General features: G+C 44.2%; 2 long non-coding RNA genes and 1 pseudogene across 2 annotated transcripts in view; 1 reads left to right on the top strand and 2 right to left on the bottom strand.

The window, feature by feature from the left end:
- Positions 1-12,302, bottom strand: part of LOC142835837 (uncharacterized) — a 48,450-nt gene extending 36,148 nt beyond the window's left edge. Inside the window, exons 1-3 of the long non-coding RNA XR_012907944.1 lie at positions 12,246-12,302; positions 10,806-10,951; positions 8,911-9,072 (exon numbers count right to left, since the gene is read on the bottom strand). This is a non-coding gene — a long non-coding RNA (uncharacterized LOC142835837). The remainder of the gene's footprint in view (positions 1-8,910; positions 9,073-10,805; positions 10,952-12,245) is intronic.
- Positions 1-17,485, bottom strand: part of LOC142835843 (uncharacterized) — a 91,897-nt gene that overhangs the window by 73,795 nt on the left and 617 nt on the right. Inside the window, exon 2 of the long non-coding RNA XR_012907945.1 lies at positions 16,923-16,958. This is a non-coding gene — a long non-coding RNA (uncharacterized LOC142835843). The remainder of the gene's footprint in view (positions 1-16,922; positions 16,959-17,485) is intronic.
- Positions 553-10,359, top strand: LOC142835806 (dnaJ homolog subfamily A member 1 pseudogene; annotated as a pseudogene).

Genomic DNA, 17,485 nt, shown 5'->3' with positions numbered 1-17,485 from the left:
AAGTCCACCCTCCTTCCCTTCTACCTTTTCTCTCCCCATCTCCCCTTACCCCCATCCCACCCCACCCCCAAGATCCCACTTTTCCCCCCGGCAATTTTGTCTACTTCCCTTATCCAAGAGGATAACTCTATGTTTTTCCTTGGGTTCACCTTCTTACTTAGCTTCTTTAGATTCGCCTATTGTAGACTCCGTGAACCCTATTTATGGCTAGAAACCAATTATGAGTGAGTACATCCCATGTTCGTCTTTTTGGGCCTGGGATACCTCACTCAGGATAGTGTTTTCTATTTCCATCCATTTGCATGCAAAATTCGAGAAGTCATTGTTTTTTACCGCAGCGTAGTACTCTAGTGTGTATATATTCCATACTTTCTTCATCCATTCTTCCATTGAAGGGCATCTAGGTTGTTTCCAGGTTCTGGCTATTATAAATAATACTGCTATGAACATAGTTGAACAAATGCTTTTGACATGTGATAGAGCATCTCTTGGGTAAATTCCCAAGAGTGGTATTGCTGGGTCCAGGGGTAGGTTGATCCCGAATTTCCGGAGAAACCGAAACACTGACTTCCACAGTGGTTGCACAAGATTGCATTCCCACCAGCAATGGATGAGGGTACCCCTTCCTCCACAGCCTCTCCAGCAAAGGCTATCCTTGGTGTTTTTGACTTTAGCCAATCTTACAGGTGTAAGATGATATCTCAAAGTTGTTTTGATTTGCATTTCCCTGATCGCTAAGGAGGTTGAGCATGACCTTAAGTGTCTTTTGGCCATTTGAACTTCTTCTGTTGAGAATTCTCTGTTCAGTTCAGCGCCCCATTTTTTAATTGGGTTAATTAGCATTTTAAAGTCTAGTTTCTTGAGTTCTCTATATATTTTGGAGATCAGACCTTTGTCTGTTGCGGGGTTGGTGAAGATCTTCTCCCAGTCAGTAGGTTGCCTTTGTGTCTTAGTGACAGTGTCCTTTGCTTTACAGAAGCTTCTCAGTTTTAGTAGGTCCCATTTATTCAATGTTGCCCTTAATGTCTGTGCTTCTGGGGTTATACCTAAGAAGCGATCGCCTGTGCCCATCTGTTGTAGGGTATTGCCCACTTTCTCTTCTATCAGATTCAGTGTTTTCGGGCTGATATTGAGGTCTTTAATCCATTTGGACTTGAGTTTTGTGCACGGTGATAGATATGGGTCTATTTTCATTCTTCTACAGGTTGACATCCAGTTGTGCCAGCACCATTTGTTGAAGAAGCTTTCTTTCTTCCAATGTAAACTTTTAGCTCCTTTATCGAAAATGAGGTGTTCATAGGTTTGTGGGCTAAAGTCCGGGTCTTCTATACGATTCCATTGGTCGACTTCTCTGTTTTTATGCCAGTACCACCCTGTTTTCATTACTGTAGCTCGGTAATAGAGTTTGAAGTCAGGGATGGTAATGCCTCCAGAAGATCCTTTATTGTATAGGATTGTTTTGGCTATCCTGGGTTTTTTGTTTTTCCATATAAAGTTGATTATTGTCCTCTCCAGATCTGTGAAGAATTTTGATGGGATCTTGATGGGGATTGCATTGAATCTATAAATTGCCTTTGGTAGAATTGCCATTTTTACTATGTTGATCCTCCCAATCCAAGAGCAAGGGATGTCCATCCATTTTTTGGTATCCTCCTCAATTTCTTTCTTCAATGCCTTAAAGTTCTTGTCAAATAGATCTTTCACTTCCTTGGTTAGATTTACCCCAAGATATTTTATGCTGTTTGTGGCTATCGTGAATGGAGAAGCTTCTCTGATTTCCCTCTCTGCTTCCATATCCTTTGAGTATAGGAGGGCGACTGATTTTTTGGAGTTGATCTTGTATCCTGCCACATTACTAAAGCTGTTTATCAGCTGTAAAAGTTCTTTGGTGGAATTTTGGGGGTCGCTTATGTACACTATCATATCATCTGCGAATAACGAAAGTTTAACTTCTTCATTTCCAATTCGAATCCCCTTGATCCCATTATGCTGTCTTATTGCTATTGCTAGAACTTCAAGCACTATATTGAAGAGGTATGGCGAAAGTGGGCAGCCTTGTCGTGTTCCTGAGTTAAGCGGGATGGCTTTGAGTTTCTCTCCATTTAATTTGATGTTAGCTGTCGGCTTGCTGTATATAGCTTTTATTATATTTAGGTATGACCCTTGTATCCCTAATCTCTCCAAGACTTTTAACATAAATGGATGTTGAATTTTGTCAAATGCTTTTTCAGCATCTAATGAAATGATCATATGGTTTTTTTCTTTCAGTTTATTTATATGATGGATTACATTGATAGATTTTCGTATGTTGAACCAGCCCTGCATCTCAGGAATGAAGCCTACTTGATCATAATGGATAATTTTTCGGATGTGTTCTTGGATTCGGTTTGCCAGTATTTTGTTGAGGATTTTTGCGTCGATATTCATGAGTGAGATCGGCCTGTAATTCTCTTTCCTGGTTGAGTCTTTGTGTGGTTTTGGTATCAGAGTAACTGTAGCTTCATAAAAGGAATTTGGTAATGACCCTTCTGTTTCTATATTGTGGAATACATTGAGGAGTATAGGTATTAGGTCTTCTTGGAAGTTCTGGTAGAATTCCGCATTGAAACCATCTGGCCCTGGGCTTTTTTTGGTAGGGAGGTTTTTGATAACAGCTTCTAGTTCTTCGCGACTGACAGGTCTGTTTAGCTTGTTCACCTGGTCCTGATTTAATTTTGGTAAATCGTATTTATCTAAGAAAGTGTCCATTTCTTTTACATTTTCCAATTTAGTGGCATACAAGCTTTTGTAGTAAGATCTAATGACTCTCTGAATTTCCTCTGTGTTTGTGGTTATGTCCCCCTTTTCATTTCTGATCTTATTAATTTGCAAATTTTCTCTCTGCCGTTTGATTAGTTTGGATAGGGGTTTGTCAATCTTGTTGATTTTTTCCAGGAACCAGCTTCTTGATTCATTGATTCTTTGGATTGTTTTTTGTGTTTCTATTTTGTTGATTTCAGCCCTCAGTTTGATTATTTCCAGTCTTCTACTCCTCCTAGGTGAGTCTGCTTCTTTTTTTTCTAGAGCTTTCAGGTGGGCTGTTAAGTCTCCAATATGTGCTTTTTCTGTTTTCTTTAAGTGGGCACTTAGTGCTATGAACTTTCCTCTCAGGACTGCTTTCATAGTGTCCCATAAGTTCGAGTATGTTGTTTCTTTATTTTCATTGAATTCAAGGAAGACTTTAATTTCTTTCTTTATTTCCTCCTTAATCCAGGTATGGTTCAGTAGTTGACTGTTCAGTTTCCATGAGTTTGTAGGCTTTCTGGGGGTAGCATTGTTGTTGAATTCTAACTTTAATCCATGGTGGTCTGATAAGACACAGGTGGTTAGTAATATTTTTTTGTAGCTGTGTAAGTTAGCTTTGTTACTGACTATGTGGTCGATTTTCGAGAAGGTTCCATGAGCTGCAGAGAAAAAGGTATATTCTTTCCTATTTGGGTGGAATATTCTATAGATGTCTGTTAAGTCCATTTGCTTCATTACCTCCATTAATTCTCTAATTTCTCTGTTAGGTTTCTGTCTGATTGACCTGTCCATTGGTGAAAGAGGAGTGTTGAAGTCTCCTACTATTAGTGTGTGCGGTTTGATGGCTGCCTTGAATTTTAGCAATGTTTCTTTTACATACGTGGGTGCTTTTATATTAGGGGCATAGATATTCAGGATTGAGATTTCTTCCTGATGAATTTTTCCTGTTATGAGTATAAAATGTCCCTCTCCATCTCTTTTGATTGATTTAAGTTTGAAGTCAACTTTGTTAGAAATTAGTATGGCCACACCTGCTTGTTTCTTAGGTCCATTTGCTTGATAAGCCTTTTCCCAGCCCTTTACTCTGAGTAGGTGCCTGTCTTTGTGGTTGAGGTGTGTTTCTTGTAGACAGCAGAATGTTGGATCCTGTTTTCGTATCCAGTCTCTTAGCCTGTGCCTTTTTATAGGTGAGTTGAGTCCATTGACATTAAGTGATATTAATGACCAGTGGTTGTTAACTCCGGTCACTTTTTAAGTAGTAGGGTTTGTGTGTTTCCCTTCTTTGAGTTGCGCTGGTGAAGGGTCTCTAGATGTCTGAGTTATTGAGGTCTTTGTTGGACTCCTTGGTTAGTGATTTTCCTTCTATTATTTTCTGTAAGGCTGGATTTGTGGCTACGTATTGCTTAAATTTGTTTTTATCCTGGAAAATTTTGTTTTCTCCATTTATGGTGAACGAAAGCTTGGCTGGATATAGTAGTCTGGGCTTGCATCCATGGTCTCTTAGTTTTTGCAGTACATCTATCCAGGACCTTCTGGCTTTCATGGTTTCCATAGAGAAGTCAGGTGTAAGTCTGATAGGTTTACCTTTATAAGTAAGTTGGCCTTTTTCCTTTGCGGCTCTTAATATTCTTTCTTTATTCTGTATATTTTGTGTTTTGATTATTATATGGCGAGGGGATGTTTTTTTTTGATCCAGCCTATTTGGGGTTCTGTATGCCTCTTGAACCTTCATAGGTACATCCTTCTTCAGGTTGGGAAAGTTTTCTTCTATAATTTTGTTAAGTATATTTTCTGGACCGTTGAGCTGCACTTCTTCTCCTTCTTCTACTCCAATTATTCTTAGGTTTGGTCTTTTTATTGTGTCCCATATTTCCTGAATGTTTTGTGATGAGAGTTTGTTGGACTTGCTGTTTTCTTTGATCCGTGCGTTTATTTTCTCTATGTTATCCTCAGACTCTGAGATTCTTTCTTCTATCTCTTGTATTCTGCTGGTTATGCTTGTTTCTGTAGTCTCTATTCGTTTACCTAGATTTTCCATGTCCAGCCGGCCCTCTGTTTGTGTTTTCTTCTTTGCCTCCATTTCATTTTTCAAATCATGAACTGTTTCCATTATCTGCTTAATTGTTTTTCCTTGCTTTCCTAGGGTATCATTCACTGATTTACTCAATTCCTCGAACTTTCTGTTATACTTCTCATCCATTTCTATAAGGGCGTTTTTTATATGCTGTTTAAGGGTGTCAATCACTGTCGTGAAGTCAGTTTTTTCTCCTTCTTCATGATTAAGGTGTTCATGTTCTCCTGTTGTGAGGTCGCTGGCTTCTGGTGGTTTCGTGTTGTTTTTCAGATTGTTGGGTGAATTCTTGCATTGGCGTCTCCCCATCTCTTCCTTCCAATATTCTCCTATGGATCTTCTTTTACAGGATCAGGTCTTCTTGCCAACTGATGTACCTTCCAAGTGATGTCACTCCCCCGTGATGTTTCTCCTGGAGTCCAGTTCCAATCTCCTTGCTGCTTGGTTAGCTTGCAAACAAAGGCCCACCCTGCTTGCTGCAGGCAGGTTATGGAGACAAAGGAGCTACCACCTTCCCCTTTGCACTCACCTTCGGGTTCAGTCCCAGCGCCCAGGCAGGCTGAACAGGGAGACACTCTGCCACCAGGGAAGGGAGGGATGGAGGGAGACAGGGGGTAGGGGGATCTGGATGTAAGCTGGATGGGATAGGAAGAGAGAGGAGGTACCGGGCAGTGTAGCCCTGTAGGTTGATCAGGAAGTGTAGGCGGGCTGTTCCCGGGTGCCGCAGCACTCACTCACCACAATGATGTCTCACTAGGTGCCCTGATCGAAACTCCTTGCTGCTTGGTTCGCTCGCAGACAAAGGGCCCACCCTGCTTGTTGCAGGCGGGCTATGGGGACAAAGAAGCCCCCGAACTCCCCTTTACCCTACGCTTGGGGTTAGGACCCAGCGCCCAAGCAGGCAGAGCAGGGAGGCTCTCTGCCACCAGGGAAGGGAGGGGGGAGAGAAACAGAGGGTGGGGGGATCTGGATGTAAGCTGGATGGGATAGGAAGAGAGAGGAGGTACCGGGCAGTGTAGCCCTGTAGGTTGATCAGGAAATGTAGGCGGGCTGTTCCCGGGTGCCGCAGCACTCACTCACCACAATGATGTCTCACTAGGTAGTTATAATTTATTTTAAATGGTAGGAAAATGTGATGACATACAATAGGATTCGCATGGGAGTTTTATTGGAAGAGAAGAGAAAATGGCAGAAAAATGGGTAGAGAGATAGAGGGGGAAGAGAGAGAAGCAGAGAATGTTGCTTGGTGAAAAGAGTGGCAGAAGAGAAAGGAGACAGGAGATGAGCACAGCTTGCATTTACATGAACATAGCGAATGTGCACATGTGTGCTCTTAGTGGCTCCAGCTGATGTCATATCCTGTCAGGACCCTAAGGGCAGGCCAGTCCAGATGCCTGAATGCTAACAATCCTTGCTTTTGTTTATTATAAACAGGAGAGGAGTTAGAAAGAGATAGCAGGTGATGCAGGGATGAGGGTGTCATGTTCTTGAAACTGCTTCCTGCTGAACTGGGGATCATCAGTCATCTCTGTGGGACTTGAGAAATTCGGGGTTGCTGGCCATGTCCAGGGGTAACTGGCTGTTTCAGTTCACTGTCCAGGCTCTGTAGAACCATCAGGCACTGCTTGGAACTGGTAAAGTTTTATTCGAGATAGATCCAGGTTGACTCCCTGGAGCTCACAAGAAATCATGATGAGATCATCAGGCAAGATGGGGAGAGCCACATGATTGCTGAAAACAATAGTTACATGCACACATACATAGAGTTGAATCCAAGTTACATACACATACATTAGGCATTAGACCCTGCTAACATTTAAAATCAAGTCACACACACACACACACACACACACACACACACACACATTAAACAGGAATTGAGTAAATATAAAGGAAAAGAGAACCGGTGTGTGAAGAAGAAGAGGAATCTGGCTTCTCCATCTGACCCACACGTTGCAGCAAACAGACAAGACATTTAGAGAGCAAGAACTGACAGACACAAGCAGGCCTTGGAGCCAAGACAAGGAAAGAAAGTGGAGAATTCTTTCTCATTTTTCTGACTGACTGGTTAAAGAATACTGAGGCCAGATTTAATTTAAAAGAAGTGGTCAGTGAGTCTTCAAACCTGAGCAGGTGTATGACACAGTGCCCAAGTATGAGGCAGATCCAGGGATACAGAAGGCACAAGCTAATCAGAATGCTGTTACACAAGAACAGGGGCCAAGGGCTCTGAGTCCAAGAGAGACACACTCAACTGGTACCAGAAAAACCAGAAGGCAAGGAGAGGGCAGTACTCAAGAAATGGAACCTACTATTAGTGTGTGGGGTTTGATGTGTAAATTAAGTTTTAGTAATTATTCTTTTACATATGTGGATGTTCTTGTATTGAGGGCATAGATATTCAGGATTGAGACTTCATCTTGATGAATTGTTCCTGTTATGAGTATAAAGTGTCCTTCTCCATCTCTTCTGATTGATTTTAGTTTGAAATCAATTTTGTTAGACATTAGGATAGCCATACCCACTTGTTTTTTAGGTGTGTTTGATTCAAAATCTTTTCCTAACCCTTTACTCTGAAGTATTGTCTGTCTTTTGAGGTTGAGGTGTGATGGAGGAAGGTCATTGGTTAAATAAAAAGAAACTGCTTGGCCCTCATTGGTTAGAAGATAGGTGGGAGGAGTAAACAGAACAGAACGCTGGGAGGAAGAGGAAGTGAGCTCAGACTCCACAGCTCTCCTCTCGGGAGCAGACGCCTCAGAGAGACGCCATGCTCCCAGCTCCCAGGCAGACGCACGTGATGAAGCTCCGACCCAGGATGGACATAGGCTAGAATCTTCCCGGTAAGCGCACCTAGGGGCGCTACACAGATGATTAGAAATGGGCTAAATTAATATGTGAGAATTAGCCTAGAAGAGGCTAGATAGAAATGGGCCAAGCAGTGATTGAATGAATACAGTTAGTGTGTTGTTATTTCGGGCATAAGCTAGCCAGGCAGCCGGGGTGCTGGGGACGCAGCCCTGCTGCCCTTATTACTACAGAGGTGTGTTCCATGTAAACAGCAGAATGCTGGATCCTGATTTTGTGCTCTTAGCCTGTGTCTTTATATAGGTGAATTGAGTCCATTAATATTAAGCAATATTATTAACTAGTGGTTGTTAACTTCGGTTATTTTTCAGTAATAGTGTTTATTTGTTTCCCTTCTTTAGGTTATGCTGGTGGGGGGTATCAGATGTCTGTGTTATTGTGGGTGTCCCACATCGGAGCACTGGACTGAGCTCCCAAGATCCAGTTGAAGAGTGGAAAGAGTGAGAGTATGAGCAAGGAGGTCAAGACCATGAGGGGTTCATCCACTGAGACAGTTTGCCTGAGCTAATGGGAGCTCACCAACTCCAACTGGACTGGGAGTGAGTGAGCATGGGAACAAACTAGTGCCTCTGAATGTGGTTGGTAGTTGGGGCAGACTGAGGGGCCACTGATAGTGGCATTGGGATTTGTCTCTACTGCATGTACTAGCTTCTTGCTTTCTTATTCTCTTTGGATGTACACCTTGCCCTACCTAGATGTAGTAGGGAGGGCCTTGGCCTTTCCACAGGGCAGGGTACATTGCCCTTGCTTATGATTGGAGGGGGTGAAGTGGGAGGGAGTGTGGAAGGAGTGGGAGGGGACTGGGAGGAGGGGAGAGAGTTGGAATTTGGATTGTTTTTTTTAAAGTAATAAATTTGTCTTAAAAACTAAAAAATGTTTTGATAAAGAAAAATAAAAGAAATGAAACTTCACATAAAGGGGAATGGTCAGCGGCACATAGCCCCACCAGAGACCCAGTCCCAGTATTGAATGGAAGGTGAAGCTGCTAGTGAACGAGGAAGCAGATTTGTTGCAGGTGGAAGAGAACAAATCTGCTGCAAGTGGAGCAGGCAGGTAGGGTCCTAGCGAGTAGTGGGTACCATTGGCTGGCCCTGCCAAGGCACACCACTAAGCAAACAAGCCACACAAAACAGAGTTAGTGCAAGTGGTGTATTGGGGGGGGGGGGAGTAAAAGATCAAGAGGCAGATACATCCTTCCATCTGTCTGATCCCTGGAGGAATGTTGCAAAGGTCCTTTAAAATATTCTGATAGGGAACTTTCCAGAATGCTCGGTGGGAGGTGGAGGACCTTCGCCTGAACCGCGCTGTGCTATGCTTCTCTTTGCACTATCCAGCACTGGTCTGCTCCCCGGCTGTAAAAAAATGGTAAAAGAAACCACTTACTATGATGTTTTGGAGGTCAAACCCAATGCCACCCAGGAAGAACTGAAAAAGGCTTATAGAGAATTGGCCTTGACGTACCACCTTGATAAGAATCCAAATGAAGGTGAAAAATTTAAACAGATTTCTCAAGCTTATGAAGTTCTTGCCAATTCCAAAAAAGGAGGAGAGCAGGTGATTAAAGAGGGTGGAGCAAGTGGTGGTTTTGGCTCACCCATGGATATCTTTGATATGTTCTTTGGAGGAGGAGGAAGGATGCAGAGACAAAGGAGAGGTAAAAATGTTGTGCGTCAGCTCTCAGTGACCTTGGAAGACTTGTATATGGTGCAACAAGAAAGCTGGCTCTGCAGAAGAATGTGATCTGTGACAAATGTGAAGGCCGAGGTGGTAAGAAAGGAGCAGTGGAGTGCTGTCCCAACTGTCGTGGGATTGGCATGCAAATAAGGATTCATCAGATCCGACCCGGAATGGTCCAGCAAATTCAGGGCCACGGAGAACGCATCAGTCCTAAAGACAGATGTAAAAGCTGCAATGGAAGAAAGATAGTTTGAGAGAAGAAGATTTTAGAGGCTCATATTGATAAAGGCATGAAAGATGGTCAGAAGATAACATTCCATGGTGAAGGAGACCTAGAGCCAGGAGACATTATCACTGTGTTAGACCGGAAGGACCATGCTGCTTTTACACGACGAGGCGAAGACCTTTTCATGTGTATGGACATACAGCTGGTTGAAGCATTGTGCGGCTTCCAAAAGCCAATATCTACTCTTGACAACCGAACCATAGTCATCACCTCTCATCCAGATCAGATTGTCAAACATGGAGATATAAAATGTGTGCTGAACGAAGGTATGCCAATATATAGTTGGCCATATGAAAAAGGACGTCTAATCATTGAGTTTAAGGTAAACTTTCCTGAGAATGGCTTTCTCTCTCCTGATAAACTTTCTTTGCTGCAAAAACTCCTTCCTGATAGGAAGGAAGTAGAAGAGACTGATGAAATGGATCAGGTATAACTGGTGGACTTTGATCCAAATCAGGAAAGATGGCATCCTTATAATGGAGAAGCATATGAGGATGATGAACATCACCCTAGAGGTGGCGTTCAGTGTCAGACCTCTTAAGGGGCCAGTTACTGTTTGTCACTCTATATGCAGTAGTGAATGTGGGAAGGACTATAATCATAATATGCTCACTACTTGGCTGTTGTTCTTGTTTTAATATTCAACTATAGTAGTGTTTTAAAAGTTAAATGAAGAATAAACAAAATATAAAAGCTCAAAAAAAATATCCGGATATAGGGAGCCAGGAAGTGGCCATTTGAATTGATATGTAAAGGGTATTTGGGCCAGATCTGACTACAAAGGCAGAAGAGTTTAGAAGTCATTAAGGATAAAAGTCTGAGGTTTTCCAAGAGACATCCCAGTGGGGAGCAAAGAGAAAAAGACTATGACACAGTTCGCATGAGTGAGGCAATAAGTAAGGTCCAAGAGTCTGCATTTCCTAGTGTCCTAGGAATTCAGACAGGATCTATTTAGAAGACACAGGCTGCTCAGTGAGTAGTGATACACAGAGCAAGGGCCAGAATTGAGTCTGAGAGACACATGGATTGCTTGGTAGCAAGACTGAGAAGCAAGAAGACACGTTTCAGAGAGAATCCTCACACGTGGGAAATGGGCAGAGGTAGAGAAGAGGGGGAACTCACCAATCATGCCAGGGTTGGACAGAGGGACCCAGCGATCCATTAGTTGGAGAAGCAGGGCTGTCTGTCAGATTTGGACCGGGTTCAGTGTGTCGGAGTGCCTCCGTAGGCCAGCGGGCTGGAGGAAGCACTAGCAGGGCCTGCCTAATCTTGGGGAGCCAAGGTACAATTCAATTGAAAATGGTGGGAAGTAGTCATGCCATAAATCAGGGCTCACTAGGAAGGTTTATTAGAAGAGGACAGAGAAGGGGCTTAAAAGGGACAGAGGCAGGAGGAGAGAAGGGCTGGGAAGGGACAGAGACTGAGCAGAGGCAAGTAGACAAGAGTGGCAGAAGAGAAATCAACAGGAGGAAGCCAAGGCCCGCCTTTCACAAGGGAACACAGCAAATGTGCACAGAAGGTGCTCCCAGTGGCTGCAGCTTAGGGTATATTCTGTCAGGACCCTAAGGGCAGGCCAGTACAGATTCCTGAATATTAACATTTTATCCTGTGGGAGGATGTTAACCTAGATACAATCTCCCATATTAGTATGTGGAGGTGACTGAAAAGGCTTGTTTGTCTGGGAACTCCAGGTGCCCTTGATTGTCACCGTGATGCAACATGAGACAGATACTGAGTCTCAGGATCTAGTGAGGGTCCATGTCAAAGGAGAGCTGCAGACTCCCTGTTCCCAAAAAATGTAACACATCAAGAGTGGGCAGAACTAGAATCTTGAGTGTGAGATTAGGGAGATCTAACAGTTAGGCAATCTGACAGGGACATGGAAAGGGAGTGCGTAGGGGGGAAGAGGGAGGTCATTGCAGAAGAAAGTGGGATGTGAGTAAAGGGGAATCAGAATTGATACAATTGAGCTGATAGGGAATATGGAAAAGCATCCTCTACTTAGTGAAGAGGGGAGGTAAACACAGGAGGAGAAACGTGAGGGAGGTAGAGTAACAGCAGGAAAGGTGACAAGGGTTCATGTATTAACTATTTAACTAAAATTATAACTAACATAAATCTGTGTATAACTAACATATGGAGTTCCATGAACTTTTTTCATGGGGGTTGATGGTGCTCCCTCCATGAGACTACCTAACAGAACCCCAATATCAGACAAGAGAGACCCTCTTTCGAGTTGTTGGTCAGGGCTGCCCAACGGGCTGTCAAGAGGCTACTAAAGCACAAGCCTATTGTTCCTGCCTTTCTTTTCCCTAGAGCTGAAAGGAAAGACCCTACCTGAAGACACCATGCACTTTAGAGACAGGGACCAGAGGCCACTAAGCCGGAACTGACCTAAAGTCACCTCCCTAAGGGACTACCTTTCTTAATTCCAAAAAGTGTGATTCAAGCTTCCACAGGAGGCGGCAACCAATAGTCCCACCCAGCTATTGACGCCTATGGACCACATCAGTGAGCAGCATGCCACAGTAACTCTTATCTGTGCAGATCTGGCACACATACCTTGATGGTATCCAGCATCTCTCTCATTGAACTTAAGACCTGCTAAGCAGGAGGGACATCATGCCTGCACAGTACAGGAAACTAATAATAAACATAGCTAACTAATAAGTGCTGAAGTCATGGTTATTGAAGGAGATTCCACAACCACTAATTTACAAAATCAGCATAATCTCTAACATCAATCTATAAACATTTGTCCTTAAACACCAGAACAGATGTATTCTTCACTCTCTTCAAGAGAATGTCTCTTTGCAAAGAATGAAAACCACTGCAGAAAACCACAGACAATATGCAGAGTTGAGGAGCCACTCCTAAGGGATGAATCTTCCAAACAGTCCCACAGCTAAGGCTCAGGGAACAACTCAAAAGAGGGGATGGAATTCCAACATGGGTCCTCTGGAAGAGCAGTCAGGGCTCTTAACCTCTGAGTTTTCTCTACAGAACTGAATCTGCTTTTTACTGGAATAATTTTGTGATTGCAGAACTTTCCTAAATGTCTTAGGTTCCAGTGTCACAGAGTTAGGGAGAAAAAGCACAACTTTGGTGACAAGATATTTACTAAGGGTCTCCAGTGGGGAGGGGCATGTTGGTAAAGGAAGGAGATAGAGAGGATGGAGCGGAGAGTGACTAGGGCACCTTGTGGATGAGGAGTGCTGAGCTCTGGGCCAAGCATTAGGACAATTAAAGTGTGGGGGGAGGACAAGGTTGAAGGGAAGTGACTTGGTGGAGAACATGAGTCTGGGATTGAGATGTAGGAAGAGGGAAGGTGATGGAAAGTGCAGAAGGGAGATCAGAAGGGAACTCAGAAGGGGTGGGGTGAGGTGGTTGAGAGGGAGGCTCCTGGTGAGGCTGAAGGTAAAGCAGGTGTGTGTCCAATACTCAGGAGAGAAACTCCTAGTGTGACTCAAGCTACTGTGGGCGTGACTGGCCTTAAGTTACACAAGCTGCATTCCCCTGTCCTGCCCCACAAAAACACTGACTGTAGGGCCATAATTTGCAACTGTAGGCAGCTTCAGTTACCAACATGGGAGAGTGCCAGGGAGGGACCAAGAGGTGTGAGAGCCTGGGTCTACAACCAGGGCAGGGATGCTCCACTCAGATGAGATAGTCTCTGCCTCCCAGAGGGAGGGAACACAGCAGTCTGCTATAAATGCACCAGTGCAGAGTACCCACTGAAAAGTCAGTGCATCTTTGTGCAGGGTGCTCTGAAGGTCGGTCCTGAGCCTTCATTGCTTCTCTCCACAGATATGAATACTAAACTTGTTCCTCAAGATATGGCAAGGAATGCAGCTGCCCAGAACTATCCTTCCACTAAGGCGTTGTGCTTCTGGGTTCTACTGATCTGTCTGTGGTCCATGATACCCATCGGTGGTGAGTAGTTATATTCTAACTTGAGGGGTACAGGGAATGGGAAGGTGTAGGAGGGGAGAATCAGGCTATTGGATCCCAGGGCAGCAGTCATTCTCTGGGAAGCTCCCGAACCCAAGGAAACCCAGCAAGGCTAACTGTCCCAAGCCTTGCCAATTTTATACAGTCCAGGAAAGGACTAGGAAAATTACCTTGTCAGAAGGGAAAATAAGGAGGGCTGGGGACAAGATGCCAAAGGGGAATCCAGTTGATGCATTCAGCCCTCAGTCATACTGAGGAGGAGGTACAGGAAGCCTAAATCTAGCCATGAAACCCCAGTGTGACACCCTGCCAAGAGGTTCATTCAGCTTCTATGGACTTAAGGCAGTCTATGCTCTGAAGACTTTCTTCCCAGCCTCAGAAGTAATTCCAACGTTTCTGGAAATCTTTGCCCTCAAACTTTATTTCCCACTATTCCATGGTATTCTTCCACATATCACAATAGATGCTTCCAGGGACACAGCAGTCACAACCACCCTCTCTCTCACTTTTTACCCTTAAAAGTCAGGATTTCACTCCATAGCCCGCACTATAGAATTTGCAGCAATTCCTTCTCTCCCTAGGTCTGTCAGGTGCTGGGATTACAACTTTGTACCACCAAGCTCAGTTTCAATGCCATAAGACTCATCAACCACCTTCTGGCTCAGCGCCCTTCCCTGCCCATCTAACCTTTTCCACCCCCCATCCATAATTTGCCTTCCAGCCCCTTTTCCACCAGGTGACAATCTGTGGGTTAGCACCTCAACTAACCAGGGCTGACTATACTGCACTCTGGCAATGGTACTAGACAGGTACATGTGGAAGGCTCTACTCTTGCCTCCCAGGCCCCATGTACTCAGCCTCCTGTGAAAACAGTTGAGAGCCTGCATTTTTAAATCAAGCAAGGTTCAGAGATGAAGAAAGGGGAATGTGTTTGAAAGCCACATCCCAGTGTCAAACTTCCTTCAGCCAGGCCACACCTCCTGAACCTGTCCAAGCACTGCCACCAAGTATTCAAACACCCTACTCTATAAAAGACAGGTTCATTCAAGTAACCACACCAGACATCAACAATAGCATCTCGGGGTTAGTGTCTGAGTGACAGGGCAGTAATGCAGCAATACAAAAAAAAAATGAGTGCCCTTGTTTTGGGGACAAAAGGTCTCTCTTGTTGAGATCTGATTGGTCCTCCGAGAAAGATAACCTTGGAGGTTGTCCAGCTTTAGCTGTTTTTTAGATTTATTTGTTTTAACTGCATGTATGTATGTATTATGTGCACCACATATGTGCCTGGTGAACTCAGAGGTCAAAAGAGGTCATTGGATCTGGAACTGGAGCTGCAGGCAGTGGTGAGCCAGCATGTGTGGTTGCTGAGAATCAAACGTGGATCCTCTGCAAGAGCAGACAGTGCTCACAACCACTGTACCACCGATGGTTCAGTATAAACAATGGACACAGGAGTCAGGGTTTTCATAAGACAGCAGCTTTCAGGTTCATGATTGTCTGTTCTATTTTTAATTATTAAAATCCATTCACATGTGGGTTGGCTAACCACTTATCTGCATTTAGAATTTTGATATTCTGTTAGCCATGACTCTCTTAAGCAGTTAGGCTTCAAGGTGGGTCCCCATAGTCATAAAGAGACCGCTGTCCTTGATGTTACTGTCTCTTGACCAGTGCACCTGGTGGGATTTTTCTTCATCATATTTGCTGGGATTCAGGAATACAGTTTCCGAACCCACCCCAGCCTTGAGCCATTTCATCATCATCTCTGAGTTTCCAGCAATGCTGGTGCCCTTCTCCCTGGTTCTTCTCACTGTGCTTCTCAGCAGCGATGCTCCAGCATCCACAGACAGCATGGACTCTGCACTCTTCCCCTGGAAATGTTTGCTGTTCCATCCACTCTGGCACATGCACTTCTCTGAGATTCTTGATCCCCACTCTTCTACTGCCAGATTTAACCAGACTAGATCTTCTGTGTCCTGTAGTGTGGGCTAGCCTCTGACCAGTCCAGGAAGCCATCCCTGGAGCTCTGCAGTATCCATGGAATCTGGCAGATGTTGTTCTGGTTTAATTCTGTTGCTGTGATAAGCACTGTACCAGAAGCGGCTTAAAAGGGAAAGTTACTTATTTGACTCCTACTTCAAAGCCATAGTCTGTTGCTGAGGGAGGTCAGGGCAGGTACTCAGAGGCAGGCCCATGTGCTATTCCACACAGCATTATCTATGACCATGGAACTCACTTAACAGCCAGAGAGGCACTGCAGGAATCAGGGAGGATGCTGCTTGCTGTCTGGATCACCAGCTCCTGCATAGCTAGATTTCTTTTCCAGCCAGAGACCACCTGCCCTGGGAATAGTAATGTCCACAGTGGCCTGGTGTTCCTACCTCATTAACAGTCAAAACAGTCCGTCAATAGACAATCCCTCAATTGGTGACTCTAGGCTTTATTAAACTAACAGCTTGATAATCAGCAAATACGTTCAAGTCTATGATCTGAGAGTACAGATCAGTAAAAACAGTGTCCATGCAACTTCTGTTCCATCCTCACCCTGCTCCACTCTGCCCCACAACCTCACGCACCATCCTGTCTCCACACAGTCTACATGAGAAGCTTCTGGAGATTCTACAGAATGAACAGGTCCAGGGAAGACACCCTAAACATTTCTTGCCATAACTGACAAGGCCAACCCCTAGAAAGTTCATGTGATAACACATAAGAGACTTGTCCTGGGGGAGAACAGGGTTTGGCCACACCTATATCTGTGTCTTCAAGCAAGAGAAAATGACCAAACTTTTTTATTTATTTTTTTTGTAGCACAGTGAAAGTTCAGTCAGGGTTTTTATTTCATTTTTCTTACTTCCATTCTCTTTTTTTAGAGATTCCCTTCCAGAGAACTTTCCTGTTCCACAGGCAGAGACTGTCTCTGAGCCCCTGATCCTCATCCCTAACCTCATTGCATGTTTCCTTCACAGATGCTGCTTCTCTTTGCTACAGCTTCACTGTTGGCAAGTCAGGGTCTGGATTGTGGTGGCACAAAGTCCAAGGCCAATTGAATAAAAAGACTTTTATATCCTGTGACAGTAACAACAACTGCAATACCACTGGTCTTCTGAGTGACAAACTGAATGCCACAACGCCCTGGAAAGAACAGGCTGTCACTCTGAAAGATGGAATTAACCGGTTCAAACAACAAGTGACTGACATGAAGCAGGAGACTAACACTATCAGAGGTGAGTTTCAAATTACCCCCATATTCTGGGTGATGTAGCTCAGTGATAGAGTGCTTACCTAGCATGTATGTGGCCATAGGTTCAATTCCCACTGCTACAAAATAAACAAAAGAACAATCAGATGTCTCCCAGAAGGAAAGAATGTGAATGTGACAGATTAGGGACATTCATTGTTTGCATGGAGGAAAGAAAATGAATCACTGGTAGCCCCTCCCACCTCAGAGATCCAGCAGCAAGGCTAAAATGCAGAGGGTGGAGCAAGGTCAGAGGATGGGAAGGGAGGAGGGTAGGTAGCCAGGATTCATCAAAGCCAGAAGCTGATCCCTTTCCAATGGGCACAGAGCCCTTCACTGTGCAGGTCAAGCAATGTTGTTGGCATGAAGCAGATGGAAATTCCAATGCATCCTGTGACCTATATCTAAATGATCACAAAGTGCTGTCTCTTGACTTAAGCACTAGAAAGTGGACTGAAGTTGACCCTGGATCCATGTGGATAAAAGAGATGTGGGAGAAAAATGAAGATTTAACAGGCTTCTTATACAGAACCTCACAGGGGGACTGCAAGGCCTGGCTTAAGAAGATAAAAATGTCACACTTGGAAGAAAAGCTGGAGCCTACAGG

Source organism: Microtus pennsylvanicus, chromosome 1, assembly GCF_037038515.1.
Source record: "Microtus pennsylvanicus isolate mMicPen1 chromosome 1, mMicPen1.hap1, whole genome shotgun sequence".
Classification (NCBI taxonomy): Eukaryota; Metazoa; Chordata; class Mammalia; order Rodentia; family Cricetidae; genus Microtus; species Microtus pennsylvanicus.
The sequence above is the reverse complement of the archived record's forward strand: the minus strand, read 5'-3'. Positions and strand labels throughout refer to the sequence as shown.